The sequence below is a fragment of the Tyto alba genome, unplaced genomic scaffold (assembly GCF_018691265.1).
Source record: "Tyto alba isolate M040663 unplaced genomic scaffold, T.alba_DEE_v4.0 Super-Scaffold_27, whole genome shotgun sequence".
Classification (NCBI taxonomy): Eukaryota; Metazoa; Chordata; class Aves; order Strigiformes; family Tytonidae; genus Tyto; species Tyto alba.
This window is the reverse complement of record NW_024881301.1, coordinates 3,230,115-3,254,692: the sequence shown is the minus strand read 5'-3', so window position 1 is coordinate 3,254,692 and position 24,578 is coordinate 3,230,115. Positions and strand designations below refer to the sequence as shown.

Below are 24,578 nucleotides of genomic sequence, written 5' to 3'. Positions count from 1 at the left end.
CAGGTCTTGCTAAACACCACCTTACACCCTTAGCAATCTGATTCATTTGAACAGAATCGCTTGCAACAGACAGTACTGCAAACCAGTTTTGACTTAGTATGCTGTTCTCTTTAATCTTTGGCTTCATTATTGCATGTATTTTATTTTTCCTATGTTAAAACACAACTTTAATGAAAATAATGCACTGCATAAGCAAACATTTAAAACTAAGTTAGTTACGATCCTTCTGTAATTCCACAAATACAAGGTATTCTAGCAAATCTTCCTAACAGGAACTAATGAAAAAAATGCTTTCCTGGTGGCAACTGACAGTAGGCAGTTTTGGGAGAGGAACACCATGAGTCAGACAAAATCTGGTGTAGATTGCTGAATCACTGAAACGTCTGTAGTACGAAACAATTATAGAGACTTTTCTAAATGAACTGACAAAAAGGCGAGGTCACATTTCACTCCCATCACTTTTCACAAGGACCGTTTAATATCAATTTGTCACAGTTATGTATTCAGTTATGCTTCATTTACATCACAAGTCATGTTTCAAGCACAAGTTCAATACGTAACTTAAAAGCTAGTCAAAATCAGCTATATCTATTCATCTTCTCCATTCCCTTTCATATTATGATAAAGAACAGGGGTTGAATTAATGGAGGTACAAAGGTGATTTCAGATTCTCTATTATTCCCCATTTCATAAAGCATAAGAATGTCCATAGTTGGTCAGATGAAAAATCCATTTAGTTCAACATTCTATCTCCAGCAGTGGCTACTAGGAGATGTTTAGGGAAGAGAATAAGGCAAGCATATACAATTCTTCTTTCTATGTCTTGCTGAGCCCTTAACAATTTTCAACTCAAGGTCTTTCTGAGCTGAATGTGGTTTCTAGTAACATACTGACACTCAGCAGATTTCTTTTCCATGCAAATATCCAGTCTCTCTTTGAATCTGTGTAAAGCTCAAGCACCATTCTCTGCTCCTCCAGGAAGTTATTGCCACTATTTCTGTTTCTACTAAAATGTCAGTACTGTGTCAAGGAAACAAGGAACATGAATTAAGAGGTGGGCAAGAGCCTTTCCAGAGGACAAAGCAGGGCAATGTGCACAGAGTTCAGCCACTTCATCCACAGTGAGACTGCATTTGCTCCATTACAAGAATATGTATTGTCCTCTTCAGCTAACCTCACTAATACTAATTTTTTTTTCTCCTTTTGATACACTTAGCTTTCCTAATGTGGTTGGCTTCTGTGAATTCGGTGATGGAACTCACTGCCTTGAAATTTGAACCTGGAATGTCCATCAGTTTCAGTGCAATGCCAATCAATTAATCCTTCACCGTTGTTTACAGTGACGGAGGAATAGGTCAGGAGATACTTTGTATGATCACTCACTGCATGCATTTATGAAAAGAAAAAGGAACAAAGAAAACTACAAAACTAATCCTTAGCATTGTCAACAAGAGTACAGTAAATTTGATATACACATGCACATAGACAGTGGAATCAGCATTAGCCAGTCTGTAAATCTTATTTAATTATTAAACAAATGCCCCAGTAATTCACAAGTTTTTCATGGATAAATGTCTCTTCTTGCTAGAAGCACAAAACAGGCAGATATTTTACTCAATTATAACATTAAATAACAGAACAGTGAACTACTGCAATTCCATGACATCAGCAACTATCAGAAAAATAATACTGCCTTGTCAATCGCAGTGTTATAGAAGGGCTCATTTATAAAGCTTCATGAGTGACTGCATGTTTACTTTGCCTGCAGAGTTACTGTCCCTGCGTATACACAACAAGGAGGTAAAGCAGAATGGCTATTAGGAGGGTACTGCACATGTAAATAACCAGTTGAATAGCTCACTGGGTACACAGCAGTCTTATTATCACTACGCATCTAGTTTGTACTTGTGCTTTGGCATTTCCACTTAAAAAGACAAAGCCCTCACTGCCTCTGGGGACTAAAGTCTCTGGTTTTCCCTTTACTCTGGAGAAAACTCTAGGGTGCTTTTTGTGGAAAAGGCTCTATTAAGTAGTCCTTAATACAGAAAACCTACAATTCTTCTAAAAGTTTTTATGCTGCTTTTAGGATCATATTTGACAGGTAAAACGTCATCTGGCATTTAAAGTGTGGCTTAAAGCTTCATCTCTGAACAAACATTGCAGGAACAAGTTCTCATCCTCATCATACACGAATGATGCCAGAGGTATTGCCTTACACTCTTCCCAAACAGGACTCCAGACTTCAGAGCAGTTTATTGATATAAATGCAGGAATTGAGGAAGGCTGGGAGACAGGCAGGCAAGCAGGGCTCAGGACAGACTAATTCTGACTTTTGAGATTCACTAAAATTCCAACAATGTACAGAGCATATCAGCAACAAAGACGTTTGAGACAGCAACATGTTAAAGAAAAGAAATATGAAGCCTTTTCCTTAAAATAAAAAGAGGTATCCTAGGAGATCTTACCCTCTCCTCTTTCTTGCCCAGCATGGAAGAGGTTTATGCTGCTCTGGCTAAAGGCTGCTGCAGGCAGCAGCAGCTGCTGCCATTCTGGACAGCAAGAAGAATCTGGTGCAGTGCCAGCAAGAGACAAAAGACTATCACATAGGTGCATGTTTGGTGCCTAAACATCAACCCAAATGGGGATGAAAGAAATTACATTAAACTTATGTTCCGCTCAGACCTAGTGCATGTGTGTGATGTCATATTTTACTTCATCAGGATCTGCCAGAAGACAAAAGCGAAGAGAAAAGATCAAGTTGGAGTCAGTAGAGGAAATTCTCTGCAGACTGGATGCCCCAAATACCGGCATTTTTAGTACAGTCCTTTAAGGTCTAAAATTTACCATACCAGCTTTAGTGTGTTGAGTGGGTTCACGCAGTGGTATCGGGCTGCACTCCCTTCTGGAAGGGCGAAGCCCTGAGTCTTAATAAGACAAATGATTATTTTACAGCACCTCAGCAAACTGCTGCCTGCTCTTCCATAAAGGCAGCAAGGCTATAGAAAGGGTTGCTACAATGACTCCATCAGTAAAACTGGGAGAGAAAGGGGGAAGAAGCCTTAAGAGCAAACAGAAAAGGCTGCTTTGGGCTTCATATGACCTCAGCAACATTTAACAGAAATTCTGACTTGGGCCCCCAAACTTTACAGTACAAATTGCTGGATTTCCCTGTCTGCTATATTCCTAACAGAAAACCGAGCAGAAGTTTCCTCTTGAAATATGAAAAAAAAATCCTATGTCTGTTAATCTTTTCCCTATCAGTAGAAGACTACAATGAAGTAGAAATAAAAAATCTCACATACCCAAAAACAACAACAACAAAAAAGATAATTGGGAAAAGATAACTATACATGCCCAAGTATAGGAAACCCAAGAGTTCTGCTGAATTTCAACAGATACTGTTATTATATTTTATGTTTTATTTTAGAACTACTCTGAAGAAGACCTGAAAGCTTTCTTTACTTCATATTTGTAATGTATACACAGTCTCAGTAGCTATAAAGTTGCTATTTAGGTGCATAAACCAAAAAGTAACTAAATTCAAAATGCTCTGTCAGGCCAATATTTTGGGTACCTCTGTAATAATGAAACATGAAATAATAGTTTAATTGAGTTGACAGTATAACTCTCCGTAACAATATTTCTACACATAGTTCAGACTATTAGACATTTCATCATCAGTTTTGTAGCTCTTTAGTTCAGGATTTCAAAATTACAATCTAATTTTTTGAAATTTTTTTTACACAGAGAAGTACAGTTTAAAGGCTTGCATCAAGTAAATTAAATCCATTTATTGGTATTTACAACTGCTTACTAAAAGCTAAGACATGAAAAATGCTTTATAACTAGAACTGAAAATATTTCCTACCTTTTTTTTTTTTTTCCCCTAGCTTTCACTTGATGATATTGGTAAAATCAACTGGGTTTTGCAGAAGATTTGGTTTTCCCTCTGAAACAATTCTGTCACATCCTTTCCAACCAGTTCTCTCCACTCATATTAACATACAGGCTTCTAGGAAAATTTCCTAACTCATCAGAGAATAAAATAAGTGCCTCTAATATTCACATGCTGAAATTCAGTTTAAAAATAGGTAATAAACATGGAATTGGGAAGAACTAGAAGAAAAGTATATGGAATATGAAGTAGGAATTTACAGCCTTTGTACCTTGTTGCAGTTCTAGCATTATCAACAGTGAACTAAAACTTCCTTGACACATTAAGAAAGTGAATGTTAGTGAACCTGAGAAGTCAGAACACTAAATATCCAAGTTTAGTACTCCATTAGGGTTGTTGTTTCCATATTTAATGACTGTGATGTAATTAACGTTTTTGCTGAGACAGAGTCTCCGCGAGTCAAAAGTAGGAGGTTCCAATGAGGTATTAATACTACAGCAAGGTCTCTTCTGCCTCCATGGAAGTCACCACTTTTAAATAGCAACTGCCTCTTAACACTACAGACAGACATGTTGACTTCCAATCTGACTGGCAAAATTAAACCATTCTCTTTACTTTTCAGAAATTATTTTCAGTAAAAATAAAATATGCTCTTTTATTTTCAGAAATTATTTTCAGCACAGACATCACAGTCAATAAATTTTTTTACAGTTCCCAAAATATAGCGGAGCATTTGGTCACACATCATCTAAAAATGGACTAGAATAAGAGGTATTTGAAGACAAAAAAGAATGATTTTGCTAGATGGTCTGTCAGCACAATATCTCTGGCAAACCAAGTAACTATGATTCAGTGCCCAGAAACTTCATGAAGCCCAAAGGATCTGATAGATAGTTCTGGCATATCCACTGCTATTCCTCACCAGAGCTGTGGACTTGAAATTTTTATTGTCAAGCCACCTGACTGAGCAATGCATCTCTTGCTTCAAACTTTCCCTCCCACTGCAATGCAGTGAACTGCACTTGGGCGGGGAACAGAGCAAGTACGTAAGGGTACATTAAATAAAAGTGTAAACGAAAGATGGGACAACTTGAAAACTTTGCACTTGAAAAATTCTGCATGAAGAGTATCATTTTACAGCTCCTTTCTGAGAAGCTAATGTCCACAGAAACAGAACTACAGGTTCTTGGACATAATAGTATTTCAGTAGCTTTTAAAATTTTTCTTCTCATTAAAGACAGTCAGTTTGTCCTTGCTGAAACATCACTGAGAGCTATTCTCAAAACCAGATTACTCAACAGGGCCAGAAAGTAGAGCAAACAGAACACCACCCTTCAGATAGAATCCATGAATTGTTTTGCAGTTCTTTGCAGACTGAAGAGATTTCCTGAGAAACAAAATAACTGGTCAGTGTTTCTAATTCACTTACAGGCTTCTAGTAGCCCATCAGGATTCAGCAGTGGGACAGTCCGCGCACACAGTATTTGCAGCACATGCTTTTCCTGTGCTTTACAGTATTGATGAGGTACCGTTACTAATGAAATTTAAGAATGTTTTAGTAACAGTGGATCGGTCCTATTCTCACTAAAATTCTAACAACTATTTATGTACAGATTGTTGTTAACGATCAGAGAACTAGAAAGTGAAACAATAAAACCATACCAAAGACTCCAACTGTAATACCTACTTGGCCTCCTTATAATATGGAATTGGCTGAGAATGAAGAGCAGCATAAAATTAGAAGAAATTACCATTTGTTGAGCTGGCCCAACAGATCTATGTGTGGAAAGCAGCAGGCTGCTTCTACTAAACAAAGCATCATGCCCACAGGAAGGGGGAGCCTAGAGCAAGAGCACCCATAGAAATGCTCAGTGTTATTTTAAATAACAAAGTAAAGAACAATGATAGTGCAAAATCTATTTATTTTGTCTTTCCTTTAAAATCTGTAAATGAGATTATTCGGACCAGGACACACTTTGTATTTTCAAGGTATCATCATTGTACAGCTACTTAAATCTAATTGAAATGCACATTAGAAACAGAAACAGCTGTATGACAAACAGCTATATGGCAAGCCTGTTCCCAAGCTTCCAGAGAAGTTAGAAAATATAGAGTGTTTGCAAAGAACAATGAAGAGAATAAGCAATACTTGCTGATTGTCTTTCTCCTCCTTAAATAAACTGTAAATGTCCAACGAAACAACAGAATCCTGGGAAGTTCTTTCAAATCCCAGATCATTGCTTTGCAATTCTTAGCATCACCTTCATAAACTCATTAACTTCCTTCCTAAATAACAATTATGCACCACTTCTGAAGGAACTCTATTTTCCAGAAGCTAGTTTAAAATTTTTAGAAGCAGAACATGGATCTGAAGGTGGGTTTGAGAATAGAATAAGCTTATTACTTCTGGGTGAAAAGTCATTACCAATGGATCAACTGGAAAAGTTATGCATGCTGCAGAGGGAAACACATGGTATCAATCTTGATCATGAATAGAACGTTACTTAATAATTATTACAATATTGGTGGATTGTTCTCTTTTATATCCAGTGTAAAAGCAAACAATAATACCAGTGCTCAACAGCATGAAGTGCCTAGTGTGTCCTCTTTCACAGAACACCAGATTTTTCCTTTTCTGCAATTGCATATAACTGCCACCAGAAGAAATAATACAACCAATGCAACAACAACAAAACAACCTAAGGGAAAGCTGGCAATGGTAAACACACTGCAGTCACATCTGCTGCACTTCAAATGCAAATTTGGGTGGGAAAGTTTGTTGCTGATGGCACCTTGAGGTGCTCCAGTTACGACAGCTTCTGAGACTGTGTCTTATTTTCCATTTAGGAATCAAAAGAAACTTCAGAGCTAGACATAAAAGAGGTTCAAATATTACAAAACAATCTGAGGAAAGCATGCTTTTACTGCCCCTGATTAAATGAGTGTGACAGGCTCCAACATACAGGAAAATGTTGACACAAACTGACCGATCATACCGTATACATCAGTTCAGGTACTTAAAGAAATTTCAGCTGTCTAAGCAAAGAAATGGCTACCATCTTTGATTCTTCAACACCTGAACAAAAATTTTGGAGGACCTCATTGTGGAGGACTCAAAGAACAGTCTTTCTAAAAGAAAGACTCTCTATTACCCCATGTCAAATACAGCAGCTCCGATAGGGAAGCATTTAGAGGGCGGTCTAAGGATATCATCTCCCTCTTTAGAGAAGTTTGTAGTATTTCAGAAATACTCCTGGCATTCACCTTTACACAAACAGATAAATACAGCTTTTCAAGTTCCTGATCCTGCCTCCCCAACGTTAGCTAAGTCTCAGAACACTGGGATACAGAGTCAGTGTTTCTCTCCTGTGTTGTATACACATTATCAGCAGAGCAAAGAAGAGAAAAACACATCTAGATGGAGATGGAGCAGTTACCAATGATACAGAAAATACCTAAATTCAAGTCATGGGACTACTTGGTTCAGATCAGAGGTTTCAACCTACACCTCTCAACACTATGAAAAATGTTCTATGAGGCTTTTGGACTTTTGGCCCGAAATCTTTCAGGCTGAATTCGAGAAGCCTTTGAAGATTAAAATTTTGTCAGAACTGCTTTAATTTCAACATTATATTTTTCTGCTGAAGAACACCTGAGATGGCTCTAATTTAAAATATCTCCAACAAAAGGCAAAAAGCACTTAACAAATGTGGTGAAAATCACTGGTGTGGAGTCCCCGTTATGTACATGTCATCACCTGATGCTCAAGCAGTCTGTTTTCCCCAAATGAATTTCTTTTTAACTTCAGCACTGAAATCTTCAGTTTCTGGAGTTCCCTACACTATGAGTTCCTGCCAAACTGAGCACCACAGCTGCTGCTGGAGAAAATTAAGAAAACAATACAGGGAATAGAGGCTGAACTTCTATATCAGAAGTGGACTTATGCTGACAGCACATTTGCAGACAATAAAAGGACTGGTACTGTTAATGCAATTTCTCATCATGTGGTAACCACAATATGAGCCATTAAAACCAATCTTCAGTAGTTTACATAGTGGCAAAGAGCAGAATGGAAGGACATTAGTGAGTATCATGGCATTGTTTCCCTTGGACTTGAATATACAAAACATAGTTTTGATCAGATCCCATTTGCTTTGCTGCTGGCTGAAAGCATTCACAAATCACAGATGCAGTCCGGACTGCTGCTGTTGTTGCCATCAACCCACATATACAGTAGTCTTCTCCTCAGCATGTTTCAGAAAACCAAATGACTAGAGAAATGACAAACTCAAAATGACTGATTATCCACCTAAAGACAGACCACTGAAGGGGTCCACACCAGGATACAATGACTAATCTGTTGTCAAGAATAAATTTGCAATGAGAAATTAAAAAGCACTACATGTGAAAAGACTGATCACTCAAACCTTGAGCTCACATTCATTCTCCTATCCCCTGTAAAACTCCAGGTGGACTCTTCTGGCAACAGAATGACAGAAACCCTGGCTTCCCATTGTACAACTTCCTACTACAATTGCAATTTTGATATTATTGATGTTATTGACATTTGGTATTTTGATATTTGGAATCTAAAATAAACCTCAGTGTTGCCCTAGAGGATGCATGTACACCCCTCATGCTTCTTGTAGCCACCTGCTGTTATGGCCTCATAAATGACCTCTAGAGAAGACTAAAAAGTTCAGTTTGCTATGGTTAACAGCATACAATACTAGAGAAATGGAGCTGCAACAAGAACAATTCCACTTCCTTTCAGTATTAGGGCTGTCAGCCAGACAGCGTGTAGTATCTCAACTACCACTAGAAACAGAGAACTTGCTCAGGAAATCTTGGTTTCTCTCTCCTAGCCCTGCTAAAAACTAACACTGGTGGTTTGCTTTGCTCTTCAGCTAATATAAAGAATTTATTACGCAGAAAGTCACAAAGCCAGCAGCACAGCACTGAGAAAGCACTTTTAAATTAGCTGCTACAAAGCTGGACAGAAGAACATCATACACAGGGCCGAAATCTACCTTTTGGATGCATGTGATCTTAATCTCACTAGTCAACGGAAGCCAGTGTGTGCAGCCTGGGAAATAATTTAGTTCATTAAATGCATGCAATTTACATACAATTAGTGGCTTCAGAGTTTTACTTTTGAGGAGAAAAATAAGATAAAGAAGGTTTCAAAGAAACAAAATATTCCTATGTGGCTGGCTATTACTGTTTCAAATTAGGGCAAACTGTCAACTCAAAAGATGTTTTTTAAATCCTTGCAGGTTTGTTTAAACAAAAGAAAAATAAGAATATTAATCAAAATATTTGAGCTTATGGTTAAGGACAAACAAAATCTCAACAGATTTAACTTCCTGTTTCAACTGAAGATACACTTCTTTCGTTGACGGACACTTCTGCTACCTTCAAATCGGCCATTTACAGGCTCTTTGGAAAGATGACGTATATACATACATTTTAAAGGAATAAAAGAGGCAGAGATGTCTCAGGAAACAAAATGCCTTGCAGTCAAGAAAAAATATCATCACTATTACCGTTTTCTTACCAAAATGTGAATGATAAATTTCTGATATAGAGAGACACACACGTTATGTGTAAAGTCTGTATATAGTGTAAATTTGTGATTTCTGTTGTTGATTTAATGAGAATACGAGCAGCAAGATCCCTGCTGGGACGGAACAGATTTTGTGATTTTATCAGATTTGTGGATGTTAAAAGACAGCCAGGTTCTGTGAGGTGCAGCACACCACCCGGGAAGTACTGAATATCTTACTTATTTTTCCATGAATGAGTTTCTCAGTGAAAGAGGGACAAATTGTTAGTCATGAATTCCAAATGAAGGTTGTAGGCAGAAGCTCTGCTGTACAAGTTTTGGGGGTTATTTTTGCAATAGTGAGAAATGTTTCAAGGAAAGAGCGACACACTATTAGCAGTATTTTTCTGAATCGTGTCATAATTCAAAAACTTGGTCTGGTGAATCAGTATATAGATTAAATCACCCTACTTACTTTTATGCATGGGAAGGACACATCAAAGAGCATTATGCTAGCCAGTTCAACATCTAGCCAGCAGACAGCCTGAACAATCTCGGGGATGGTGGCACGGGGCTGCAGGGCGCAGGAACGCTGGGCACAAACTGGATGAAGAGAAAAGCCTGGGCAGAGGCGCGACCCACTGCTGTGGGGAAGCCAGCAGTTCTCCCAACAGCAGAGTGCCACAGGGAAGCCCTGGCAGAAAATACTACATCTATTCTTTTTAACAGTTTAGGAACTCTGGCTTTTTTGTATACAGCAAGCAGAGTGACCTCTGCTTTTTGGTTTCTGGTAACTCATGGCAATGAATTTTATTCAATCAAAACAGAGTTTATACAGAAATGCACTCAAGTTTGGAGGCCTGAACTCCTGAGCATGAGCAGTCTTTACCAATTGTACCTGTCCGTGTGTGATACAGTCCCACTGCTACAAGGAGTGTTCACATAATTTTCTCAGAAGAGAATGCAACACAGGTTATGGGATTAGGTGTGTGCGTTGAACCTCACTGCACTTCCTCACATGCAGTTAATCCTGTTTACAGTTGGTGCTTAAAGTTGTCTAGAAATGCAGATGATGAATTCAAGTGCATTTGTGAAAACTCAGTCCTAATAAAACTTGGATCGACTTCCTAAAATCACGCATTTTGCACAGGACAAAAAAAGCTGAGACAATGTTTGACCAGTCAACATTATTCCATACACAAGTTAAATGCTGGAGAAAAGAAAAGGGAAACTAATCATGACCTTGAGATAAAAAAATACAACTTCTTGGTTAATTCATTTATTAAAAGGACACAGAAGGTAGAAAATTTGTGCAGTTAACCATCTAAAAATTTTATAAGGTGTAAACAGCTATGTTAAAAGGTGTCACTCTAAAACACACCCTCACAAAGGTGGTGAAAATTTGCAGTTCATTCTCTGGCAAATGTTTCCTTGTATTATTTTATCACAGAAGGGACTTTTTAATCAGTAATTTAATTTGACAGATAACAAACAATATTTTCTTAGTGCTCTTTCTAATGAAAAACATTTATTTGATGAATTTTCTCTTAGCCTGATCTCCACTTTGCTTGGCACTGTGTGGATTCCCTGTCACCCATATGCCTACCACAGATTCAAGGGCCAGCCTAAATAATGGCGTAAAGCTTCCATAGCTTTTGTGTTTATTTTCATAGCCCTCCATATAATAGATGTACATTGGCTACTGAGTTTTTTAACTACAAAGAAGACAGGCATTGTCTTTGATTATCAATGCTCTTACGAACTGGTAAACCAGCCAAAAAAAGTAAGTTTTCAGGGAAGACCGCTCTTACACTAACCAATGTGGAGCTTATATGTGACTCTTTCTGAGCTGCCCTGGGAGGGAGGAGAAAGAAACAGCTGTCCCTTCACTACCTATTCCATGGACCCAGGTCTCTGGAAAGGCAGTACAGTGCTTTTTCATCATATCTGTCAAGATGCTTTCCCTTTTTACTCTACAGCCACACACAGAAATACAACATATGCTGTTTCTTTAAGCGGACTGGGTGTGTTTATTAGGTTTTCGCAACAATAAACATTTAGATAGGGGAAAAATATCTATCCTTCAAGGTGAAAACAGGTCTTTTACTTCTTCGATGTTATATTATCATGCATTACTAATAGGCCTCATTAAAACAAAGACCCCATTTGTCTGCATACGCATATGTATGTATGTATGTATTGCAGAAACACACAAGCACACATACATTTTATACATGTAAAACACATATGCATAACAGATCTAAGTTAGAGAGTACTGCTGTATATTAAATAACCATTAAATAATGACAGAGTTATTTTTTGATTAAAAAACAGAAAGAACATGCATGCTAAAAATGTAAAAATGCATAGGCTGAACGTACAAACTGCTGAAAAAAATAAGTTTAGGAAAAGCTGACAGTAATAAAAAGCAGACAGTTAAAATCTTACTGCAAACAGTCTAGTTTAAAGCTGGGAGTATTCAGCATCTATTAAAGTGAAATACAGGACCATATCAAAGAAAACCAGAGGATTAAAATAACCAGAAATGGAATAGCTAGAATACCTCCTGTTTAACTCTACCAGCAAGAAAACAAACACACATTTCACACGCTGCATCATGTCACATGCCACCTTCATTAAGCTACATTAAAATGAGTTTTCCTCAAAGAAAATCTTGTATTATGACTATACCTTTAAAAAGCTCATGTTTTCTCTGTTTGGGTTTTAATATGAAGAAAAAACAAGGTTGAATCAGGAGTTGTAAATTTTCATGCTTAATTTGATAGTTCAGCACTTTTGCAGTTGAGTTTGCAGCACACACAGATCGGTTTCCTCACGCTTTCCCGCTTATTTTTCAGCACACAGGAATTCTTAAGCACGCCGCACAGTGCATACACAATTTGTAAGGCACGCTCATCGTCACTTGTTCAGCTTTATGCACCAAACGAGACATGCTTCAGGTTTCCAGGTGCGCGTCTCACAATGATGTTTTAAAATTTTATCACCTAGTTTCCAGGGAACTGAGGCTTTGAATCTATATTTGAAATACCACCTGAACGGGTGAAACATATTGGTATTCCACACACAGCCTCCTGCTGTTATTCCACTGTTGGCATGGGACAGTCTTCACCAAGACTTAGAAAACCTCATTCAATATTCCTCTCTGGAGGATCTGACACTTACTGTGAATTCTGCTCTTCAACTTAAATACCAGTGTCTGTGGCAGGCCAATTCTATCATTGCAGATACAGCATCCCTCAGGCGAGGTCCAACCTTTCTCTCGCAGTGCACCCAGGGATTAGCTTGACTTCCCCTAAATTCTCTCCAGTGCACAGTACGAGCTAATCTTTCCTGTAGGAAGCAGGAGATGGGGTTGCCATGACAACAGAGCACATTCTAGCAGTGGGACCACTGAGATGAGCTGAAAAGACGACAGTGAAACATGCACTCAGCCTTCCTCCAGGGCTACGGGCTTCTTCCTCTAGGATTTAATTCCCCTGCAAGTTTACTGACAGGCTGGGAGGTTGATTAGCTATGTATTTTGCTACGGGGAGATTACTAGTTAAGAATATGGTTGAGAGATGATAGTATTCCTTAATGAAACTGTCATTCCTGCTTACATTAAATTGCTGATGTTATAAGCATCATGGCTGCTTTTAAACCACTGCCTGTTCATACACGTTAGTCCTAGACTTAGTCCACACTAACGTTTCACTGTAATAATGAAAAAGAAATAAAGTCACAAGCTGAGTCCTGTGCTTCAGTTTTGGTTTTCCAGCACATTAGTCATGCAGTCTTTCTTTAATGGCTTTACACTCATACACATACATGCACACAAAGAGCACAGTGTAACATCTGTGTTTGAAGCTCAAAGGTTTCTGCTGATGGGGGAGGGGATACCAAGAAAAGCAAATCACAGTAGCCACGTGTCTTATATAAACGACAAAACAGCCACAATAAGCTTTGGGAGTCCTGTTCATCAGGCAAAAGAAAATTGAGTAATCCATACTGTAAATATCAGCTATTTACTGCCCCAAAATAATGTCTGGATCCTATGCGTTAAATATTTGTTTTTCTCAATGAGAATAATAGAAAGCTTTTATAGCTCCCGCATTTCAATTATTTACAGATTTTTAATTGTTCAATGAAATTTTCATGCAAAAGGGTTTTCTTTGTGTTTTAATTTCTCTTACAAAACCACAGACTATATTAATGTGGTAAATTCCTGGAGGCTGGAGCATGACTGTGTCTTCTCCTGTTATTTCAGACACAAGCATGTCTCAGTGAGCTTTCACATTAAAGAAGCAGCAACTGAGAATGTAAGGCCAGTCTCTAGTCATGTTTTTAACCATTTGTTTGCACAGAACAGATTCCTTCCTCCTTTGTGCCTTCATTCTTGAGCACGTAACGTGTGTGGCTACACACACGACACCCCATCAGCAGGTGAGATACACAGTCCTCTCAGTACCTGTAATGCCTTGACCTATCTGAGTAGTAAAAGAGCTGCAGACGAGTCAAATCTACACTTTCTCAATCCACTTTCCTCTCTGGAAATTTTAAAAGAACCTCCATGACGGTCTCTCACACATGAAAGAGAAAGAGCCCAGAGGCTGCATTTAGCCACAACTCCTATGGGGAGGGAAGGGGGGTTGGGGGAGCAGGCAAAACAGTGAGCAGATGTATAATAGCTTTCCCTGTACAGCAAGTCACATAGGATAGTTGGCAGGTTAGTCCCAAATGGGTCTCAGCAAACCACATAAGGCTAGGAATAAGGTTTTGGTTGGAGAGGGAAGGTGCCTTCTCGGGGGTGTACCTTGCTGCCTGGAATGGACAAGGAAATTGTTGGGAAGTCTGGGGGGAGGGGGGCATGGGGAAGCCTAGGTTAGGATCTCCAAATTACCCTCAAACCACTGTTTTTTTCCTGGTACTACACTAATCGCATTTACAGTGAGAAGTCCCCAGACAAAACCCAACCAAACAAAAAGCATACCATTTATTTTCCATGGCTAGGCAATATTGCAGTTCCGTAACCTTGGAAAGTATCTCAGTGTTACACAACTCTTTCAGTTTTACCTTAATTTGGATCTTCGCGTGTGTCCAGAATAGACATGCACAAAACAGTATCCCTCAGAATCTGCTGGCTCTGACTCATCCCACAGCTTGCTATGAAGATGAATTACACCACATAGTATAGCACCTGTATTTATTATCATCTAATTAGTGTTAGGTTTTTCTTTTTTCTTCCACTTTTCCACTCATGTTCTATGTAACTGGAGAAATGCCAAATCATGTAAGCGACATATGGTTTTGCTTTTGAAATCAGCCAGCCAGAATTCCCAAATACTGAAAAATCTTTGGCTAAATAATTTTCAGCTCAAGAAACAATATTTTACACCTTCCGTTCCACTGGGAAACACTGATATTTGTAGGCATGCAAATTGGTTTTGAGGAAAAAGGGCATATAATCAGATGTTGAATGATGTTACAGATTTTTCCTGTCATATGCTGTCTCCTGACAATGTGAAAAGAACAGTTAACAGCAAAATTAATGCTGTGAAAATAGCTACACTACTATTATGGTTAATGAAAGAGAAGTTCTGTTTCTTTTTTGTTTCACAAACTAAGACTGTAGAAATCAGTAAATATTGCCCTTAGAATGCAAACATTCATTTCCTAATGCTCATGTGCATAATTTCCATATAGTAATACTAAATCTTGTGTTTCTGAAAGTTCAGTCTTTCAATCAAGTACAAAATGTAAGTACTACGTTCCTTTAGTTGTTGGATAGGGAATGGATTTCCCTGCCAGCACCCTAAACAAGTAACATCCAGCTACTAAAATGGATCCAAATTAACCCTGGCCACCTTCTTCCCATTTCTAGCTGAAACTTCTTGGGTTTTATTTCAGGTGAATACCCAAATCATTCTCTCAGGAGGAACACACCCTCTCACACACATGTGGAGGAACAAGCACTTTAAATGTGCAAAGTTTAGAGATACTCTGGAACATCCAAGAGCTCACAGGTATCCCTGTGGCATACGTATATCCCTGGGTATGCCCAGGGAAAGGCAATAGTTTTAGTGAACCCAGGTGGAACTGCCAAAACAAGGAATAAGATAAAATGAAAGGTGACAACATGTATTTAAGCAATCTACTCTAAGGAACAACACATACATGTAACATACCGGGAGCAAGGAAGCACACTTCTAAGGCTCGGGTAGAGTAACCAGCTCTAAGTCCTTAGAAGAAACAGGCTACTCTCCTTGCTCTCACTACCTTTATCAAGGTTGGAGTCTGGATTTTTCCCTTTGTCTACCCTCTTGTTTGGTAGGGGGATGAGGGTGAATACACAACATCCACTTTTCCTCTCAACAGAACACCCACAGTTTAAAGACAAGACGTGGGAGCTCAGAAGACACATCCTGTCCTACGTTTCTGCATGAATTCACAGATTTGGCCATAAATGAGGAGTCTGAGGATTTCATGTTGAAAATAAACAGGAAAAAAGACAGGAAAATAAAATTATATATAGGTACAACATGAAAAGTTGACAAGAAAGTCAAGGTTTCTGTTCTGAATTCCTGTCTTTTTCTTTAATATGCTTAACTGTGAAATCACCACTGAACTCTCATTTTTATTATATAGTTTCTGTACATCGCTGTTCACAGAGTCCTTTGAAATCTGTTCATGAAAGGAAATATCAATCTTCTTTTTAAGAACTATTCATTTGAGATTAAACAGTGCTAAATGCTAAGCTCTGAACAAAAGGTTTAAGCACATGTAAGTCTTGCTGAAATAGAGCAACAGTGCCCAGTACTTTATAGGATCAAACCTGTAATTTGGGGTTTTAAAACTCCTAATTCCCTGTCCTTTCTTTTCTCTTTTTAAATACATCTTGGTAACTCAGATCCTGCTTTTGTCAGATGAATTCCTTATACAAAACACTGAGTGATCTTAAGTCCTAGCGCAGTGATAAATCAAGAAGCAGCCTAAATCAGTGCAAGCTGTACCACCACCTTCTGTCAGCAAACACACAGTTTTCACATTCTAAGCACAGAACTAATGGCTCAGAGCCAATAATCAGAATACACCTAAATATGTGAATGAAAAAGAAAATTTTTGCTTTTGCACTTTAGAGTGCAACAAAATTGTTCTTACCATGGATAGTGGGATTGAATGCACCCTCAGCAAATTCACCAGTGACACCAAGCTGTGTGGTGCAGTCAACACGCTGGAGGGAAGGGATGCCATCCAGAGGGACCTGGACAGGCTTGAGAGGTGGGCCTGGGCAAACCTCATGAAGTTCAATAAGGCCAAGTGCAAGGTCCTGCACGTGGGTTGGGGAAATCCCATGCAGAAACACAGGCTGGGCAATGAGTGGATTTGAAAGCAGCCCTGCGGAGAAGGACTTGGGGGTGTTGGTGGATGGAAAACTGACTATGAGACAGCAATGTGCGCTCACAGCCCAGAAAGCCAACTGCATCCTGGGCTGCATCAGGAGAAGTGTGGCCAGCAGGTCAAGGGAGAGGATTCTCCCCCTCTACTCTGCTCTCATAAGACCTCACCTGGAGTACCTTGTCCAGCTCTGGGGCCTCCTACATAAGGACATGGACCTGTTGGAGCAAGTCCAGAAGAGGGCCATGAAGATGATTAGAGGGCTGGAGCACCTCCAGTATGAGGACAGGCTGAGAGAGTTGGGGTTGTTCATTCTGGAGAATAGAAGGCTCTGGAGAGACCCTATAGTGCCCTTCCAGTACTTAAAGGGGGCTACAGGAAAGCTGGGGAGGGACTCTTTGTCTGGTAGTGTAGTGATAGGATGAGCGGTAACAATTTTAAACTGAAAAGGAGTAGATTTAGATTAGATATAAGGAAAAAATTCTTCACTGTGAGGGTGGTGAGACAGTGGAACAGGTTACCCAGAGAGGTCATGTATGCCCCCTCCCTGGGAGTGTTCAAGACCAGGTTGGATGGGGCTCTGAGCAACATGGTCTAGTGGAAGGTTTCCCTGGCCACAGCAGGGGGTTTGGAACTAGACCTTAAAGATGAGGTCCCTTTGAACCCAAGCTGTTCCATGATTAAACACAATCTTATTTTATTTTTGGAAATGTGTCATATATTTAAGCATTTTCCTCCTGTAATTTTATCTACTGCTTCATATAGGCAACCAGGACCTATTTCTGGTACCTCATAGACCATTTTTCTCTATCTGTGGTCCCTCTCAATTCACTGACTTTATTCAAGGTTTACAAGTAGGAGTAATTATTAGCATAATCACCGTTCAGGATTTTTGAATCAAATTATTTTTTAAGTAATGACACATTTCAGGAGATAGGATTTTTTTAATATGCAAAATTATAAAAGTTATTGTGATTTCATTCTAATAGCTAAAGTAATTTATACAGAAAAACTAAAACAGCCTATACTCCTAAAATCGTAATATAATTTTGTCTTCTTAAGCAAATGCTTTGCATTTTGGGAATGTAATGCCAAATGTAGAAGTACTCATTGAAGGGATAAGCTACACCATTGTGAGACATGAGAGACATTAAACAGCATTAAACTAAAGTATTTGTACACTGAAATCATAAATGCAAGATGAGGTCAGATGTTCTCAGTATGGTGTTCTTTTTTCTAGATCTGTAAAATTAGTTTATCAGACCGGGAGTGGTGGAGAAGCATAGCAAAGACAAAATTGCTTTTTCAAATATCTGGTGCTTATACATCTTCTAAAAACTTAATTTCATAACTTTCTTAAACAGGCAATAGGGTTGGACTGAGCAATCGCCAGTCCAACCTTCCGAATTCAACTATTCTGTGATTCTATGAGTTATATGGGCTAGTTTGTGGCAGGTCAGTCTCTGGTGAATGAGACCAACAATACAAGAATACACCATATTTATATCTGGTAGGCATTCTTACTGAAAAAGGATATATAGAAACTAATAATGACTTTGAAATACAGGTTGCTATTTCCACCGATAAGCCCTTACCACTCTCCTGCTAGAGGATAAGAACAGACACGCTCTCCTGACCCTGCACCAGGAAACAGCAGAGGCACGACTGAGAACAGGGTGAGCATGTTTCCCAGGCTTACCCTCCCACCACCCAGCTACCTGCAGGTCAGACATTTCCTAAACCTTACCTTACACATCTTGGCTACACTGTCAACTTTGTGAACCGGACTAGAAAGTAGGTTCTGGCCTTTGGATCAACTAGAGCAGGCTGACTCATGCCCATGTTGCTCAGGGCAGGACTAGCTTTGTCCACACTGTGTAACACTTAAGCTGTCTCATCTGCAGTGCGACACCAAATTAACCAGTTGATGATACGGGCATACCACAGTCCGAAAAATGCAAAAAGCCAATGGAGAGCTTAAAGACCCTTCTTGCCTTTTAAAGCTCTTCAAGGATTTTCCCTCCATTTTTTTTTTTTTTTTTTTTTTTTTTTTATATAATAACCATTTGGCACCTACAACATTCTTTTGTGATGCAGAAAAAGGTATTTTTTACTTTTTCTGGTCATGACCTCTGTCAATTCCATCTGATGGCCCATACATTTTCTATTATGAGAGACAACAAACAATTTGTCCTTCTTAATCTTCTCCATGCCACTCATGACTTTACAAATGTCAGTCATATCCTCTTAAATTATCCTTTTTTCAGGTTAAAGAGTCATAGTCAATGTAGTTTCTTCTCTCATGGAGACAATTTCATATATCTGATCTTTCTTATCACCTTTCCCTGTACCTTTTCTACTATATACTTTTTTGGAAAAGGGAAGGCAGAATGGCACTATAGGTACATAAATTCACACAGGGCTGTGACAGGAATATAAGAATTGCTTTGATGGGTCAGAGAAAGTCAATTTAGCCCAATATCCTGCCTGTGATGGTGTTGAGAAAGGGGATGCTACTGTTCACTGGTTTGCTCTCTATTTCCTTCCTGGTGGATCCAGTATTAAGCTCTATATTAAGATCTTCAGTCTGCAACCTCACCAAGGTTTATGTGCCAAAAAGCTTGTCTACTTTTTCCAACTGCACTAGCTGATTTAACATCCATCTACAAATCCTGTTAAACCCATATCTTTAGCAATACTTCTACCAATCCATAGCACTATTTTTTCTAACTGCACTATCTGGTCTAACAACTATGTACAAATCCTGTTTAACCTGTATCGTCAGTGCTACTTCAAAAAATTCTTAACAGTCTGTTTGCAAACCATAACTGAGCTCTGAGCTGATGTTTTCATAGATCTATTTACTATCCCCTGAAGATTTTATTCCAAGGTGGTAACAACCATTCATAGCCCTCCTAGTCTGTATATAAATTGAGGATTGCATTTCTTTGTTGTTTTTACTTTACATTCACCACATCTGGATTTCTTACATCATTTTATCACTCAGTACCATGAGATTCTTCTGCAACTCTTTACAATCAGGATTTGTTTTGCGATCCTGAGTAACTTATTACTGTCAACAACATGCGTCACCTTACCCTCCAGCCTTTTTTTCTGAACTATTTATGAATATTTTGAACAGCAAGAGCCCTGCTGTAAATCTATTTAGACTCCACTGGTGACCTCTCTCCACTGAGAGTACTAAATATTTATTCATACTCGCCATTTCTGATTTTTCAACCACTGAGATACTACAGAGCCTTTAAGAGAGGCCTTTAGGAAACCCGGAGGGATTACATTTCCACCCCTGTTGCTGAGGGCTAGCTTCCTTTAGAACAGATTTGCATGGGAGCAAGCAAGCTGCAACGGCCCAGCACAAACCCTGAGGAGAGCTATCAAACTGACTGAATGTCTGCACGTTCCAGTGCTTGAGCTTGAACACCCCGACCTTTTTCTGAACAGCACACACACATGCCCTACACTGGTCACAAGCTCAGTGGCTCTTTCACACACTAATAGTTTTGGCTCTTAACAGGTTTGAGCTCCTGACTCTTTCTCAGTGTGTTGTATTTCTACATCGAATTATTATGCTCTTGCATAGAAACCCTGCTCTTAGGGCAGTTTCTACTGATGTGACCAGTGAAGACCTCTAAATTTTTCATTTGCAGTTCCCCGGACACGAACTGCAACATTGCAAGATTCACATTTGCTATCTTCCATTTCAATGCAAGATGCCTTGAAGGTCAGATCATTTTTATTTACCTAAATATAAGTGTGAGCATTAACCTATACATTCCCAAATAGGAAATTCACTTAAAATATTTAAATTAAATACGATCTGGGTACTATCACATAAAGGTTGCATTTAGCACCATGTAAATTTGGACAATTAAAATGTTTAGTAATGTAAAACTTATTCACACTCTGAGATAAGAAAGCTCATTTCCAAATCTATGTTTGCCAAGGTCAGTGATATCCCTGTTATACGGTGTTAAAGTATACTCTCTGAATTTATTTCCTTTCTGTATCTGTTACTTCTAATACTTATATTTAACACTATCAAAGAAGCTAATTGATTTCTGTTTATTCATGTGAATTTTGCTGTACAATCTTGTGTCTTTGTGCATAATCCATCCAAATGGGACAGGCTGGCATAAGGATGGGCTTGTCAGACAGAAAAAAAAAAAAAAAAAAAAAGATGACCAGTCTATTTATTGCTTTATTCTTTTAGTGTTCATAATTTCAGTGAGAAAGCAGCATCTCTGTGCCACACTATTCAGTCTGGCTTTTTCAGCTGATTTTAAAAATCCAGGAAATCCAAATGTTTATTGTTCAAGCATTGAAGAAATCAAATACTACCTTTAGTTAAGAAAATAAAACCTAATCTAAATTAGCTTTATGGAAGTAATTTCTGCTTCATTGCTGATATTTATGATATTATGGGATATTGATTAATTTTAAAGATTACTAGTAGAGACACTAGGGCTTACTTCTCCTGTCTCACTCTTCTGTGCACATTTCCCACCTGTTTATTTCCTATCCAGGAGCAGAAATAGCTCTACTGGAACATGACTTCTAAATGCTAAAATTATTTTCCATTCCCTCAAAAAACAAACAAACAAACAAACAAACAAACAAACAAACAAACAATAAAACCCACAAAGCATAATACAATTGCAATAGATATTATCTGTATGATAGATACTTTTTATAGTGTTCATGGTTTCAAATGAAATTAATTTTAGAAGCTGCATCAAATTTCCTTCCTATTACTCCAAATCATGTCACTATAGTACTTTGGATGACCTACTGTCCATTTCTGTGTTTGCATGTGTTTAGGTCTGTTTTCAATGTAACAGGAAGTCTGATTTTCTCTGACGTAATATTTGGTCTTTTCAGAATTTTACGGCTTCTCTTCCCATGTATTTTAAATTACTCCCAGTAATTTAAATTACTGCTGAGGAGAAAGATGTTGATATTAAAAAAAAGCTGGAAATAGGATGTAACAACACATAGTGAGATGACTGAAAGTTCTGTAAACAAATAGCTTTGAAAGACAAAAAATGCCTGTTTCCCAATCATGCCAGGCAGAAAGTTCTATTTAATGCTCCCTGAATAGCTTTATGAATGCAGAGCAGGAGGAAAAATTTTAAGTAATTTCTGTCTTAAAGATCACAGTAAGTAACAAAGTTTACATAAACCATATTGGCTGATGATGTTCCTCCAGGAGCTGCCATTTATGACAGACACACAGAATAATCAAGATGAGGGAACAATAAAAGTGATACCACATTAATGGCCCAGCAAAGTGACAAAAAAGCAACCCAGATATTTATCTTTTAAAATATAAGGATAAATATTTGGTATAAGACCAAGAGTTCCAAACTCAAAAGTGAAGCAGTTTATGTTCTTTTTCTTTGCGTAACTATAAAAAGAGGCAAGAAAGATATGCTAGCCAGATCTGGCTTGACAAAACATCATAATCATGGAACATACAATACAGGAAAAGAGTTGAATACTCAAATTTTCATTCTGGTTCCATATATGTCAGTGTATTTGTAAGGAATGTACTCATATTACCCCACGGCTGCTAGAATGAAAACTCGGGGAGAGAATAAAGTGGAGCTAAAGCGCAAACTGTAAAACAGTTAGCTGTCAAACACCCAGTTAGACAGGTAGATCTAAGATTTTTTAAGCATAGCTGATCTGTGTGCAAATACCTGCATCACTTCTCTGCTTTGCTGTGAGGTGCATCTCCAGAAGACTTGTGTATGAGATGCTGAAGCAATACCACGTCGAGAGGACATGAGTAAGAATATGAAGAAAACTTTACTTCCTCCCACTGTTTCCACCTAGTTTCAAAGCTCTGTTAACTTTCATCATCAGGTATATAAACAATAATTATTTGGCCCTGGTAGGAGCAACAGCTAAACTCAGTTTCCAGAGGGGAATTATGAAACTGTCATTTAAATTGTTATCTTACATTCTCACCAGAAGAGACTGCAGTTGACTGATTCAGTATCTCAGCTGGCATTAGCCTCAAAGAATTATATGAAGAAAATATTCCAAGGACACCTACACTGCAGTAAATCATTTATGCACTGCAGATAAGAAAAACAAATAAACAGAAGTTGAGACATTAGAGCATTACCTGGGTTATAACCTTGGCTGCTCACTCCATCTGCCAGCTAATTTTCACAGATAGACATTAAAGTTGAGGAACATCTAATAGGGACAGAACAGAGATGGCACCATAAAATTGATCTGTGAGTATTCACTGTAGAGGAGGAAAGTGAGGGGAAAGGGATATCACATCCACAGGATATTCTAATGCTCAAAGCAAAGCATTCTCCATGTGTATAGTAAGGTAGCAGAAAAAAATATCATGTCAAGACACTGATGGATATCTTCTTCCCTCTTCTCCTTTGAGAAAAACAAACATTTAATCAGTGAATTTGTGAAAACCAAACTCCAATATGTTGCACAAAAGGGAAGAATAGGACTTATATGGACTGTCTACCCTAAGACAACAAATAAATTAAATAGTCTTTAAGCCTCAGCTGAAGTAAAAACTTTCCCTATTGCTTCTTCCCAATGACAATGCACAATTGGTCTGCAGTACACTACAAGATTAAGCACGACTTTTATAATAAGGAAAAATCCTATGGCAAAATCCATTTAAATCTGTGGGGATTACTGCAGTGATTTCAGCAGTCTTTGGATATGGTACATCTTGCAACATCGATGCCTTAACTGGCAACAGTTTGCTCACCATGAAAAAGACAAAGACATGCTCTCAATTGTATTCTCTAGGCACAACAACATAAATAAATTCTGTGTATGCAACTTCCGAACACCTTGATTAACCTTGCTTACTGAAGTTCTAGTCCACTGCTCACTGATGTCATCAGGGTTTGCATTGGGGTCCAAGTACTTCATATACAGAGGGGGATGATGAATTGACATTCACTATAAAGGATGGTTGGGCTGAGATTTACAAACTGCACTACAATGCTTGGACAAACAACAAAAGGACTGCTCAAAACCCTATCAAGCAGTGAAAAAACCATTTGGGGCTCCCATGGTACAAAACTGATTTCAGTGAAGAGTGCATGGCTAGGACTAGGGGCTGGAATTCTAGTCATGCACAGCAGCTCATGCAGGTGCTGCACAATTTATCTGTCTCCAGTGGGTGAATTTAATGGTACTGAGACCTTCCAATTTATGAAATGAAAAAGATGCAGTTATACTAAATGCATGATGAGGGGTGTAGCCAAATCTTGAGGAGTTCAAGTGCCACTTCCTTCCCAATCACATGGCTGGTAACTGTAAAACAGAAATGCTACCAAGTCTAATGTCCCTTATGCAAGTCAAAATTGGTGAGGCTAACATTGATGGTGACTCTTGGTACCAGCCCAGCCCCATCGATGCAGTGCAGCAGTGAGATGTGTGGGGTATTATTGTTAGTTCCCACCTACGGATCAGTTCTGAAACTCCCACTAGCGTACGTGATTCAGGAAGACTGTTCCCCACCAACGCTCAGATTACATCAAAATGAGAATGGTAACATTTTTCCCATACATCTCAGGCTTAAAGATTTTCACTGAAATAATAAAATGCCTTTTATTTTATTTTTTAATTTTTGTTCACGTTTCCTGACACCAAATCACTAAAAGGTCGTGGATGCACAGAGAGCCAGAGTCCTGGGGGGTACTAGTTCCCCAGTGAGAAGGATGGATGTGT

General features: G+C 38.5%; 1 protein-coding gene across 5 annotated transcripts in view; it reads right to left on the bottom strand.

Moving 5' to 3' along the window:
• The window catches only part of NOL4 (nucleolar protein 4), a 195,212-nt gene that overhangs the window by 85,671 nt on the left and 84,963 nt on the right, over positions 1 to 24,578 (bottom strand). Inside the window, exon 1 of one of the 5 annotated variants that reach the window (XM_033001102.2) lies at positions 12,624 to 12,716. The exons of the other annotated variants lie outside the window; for them this stretch is intronic. The gene's annotated coding sequence lies outside the window, so the exon portion shown is untranslated. Of the gene's footprint in view, positions 1 to 12,623; positions 12,717 to 24,578 lie in introns of those variants that run through there. 5 annotated transcript variants of the gene reach the window in all.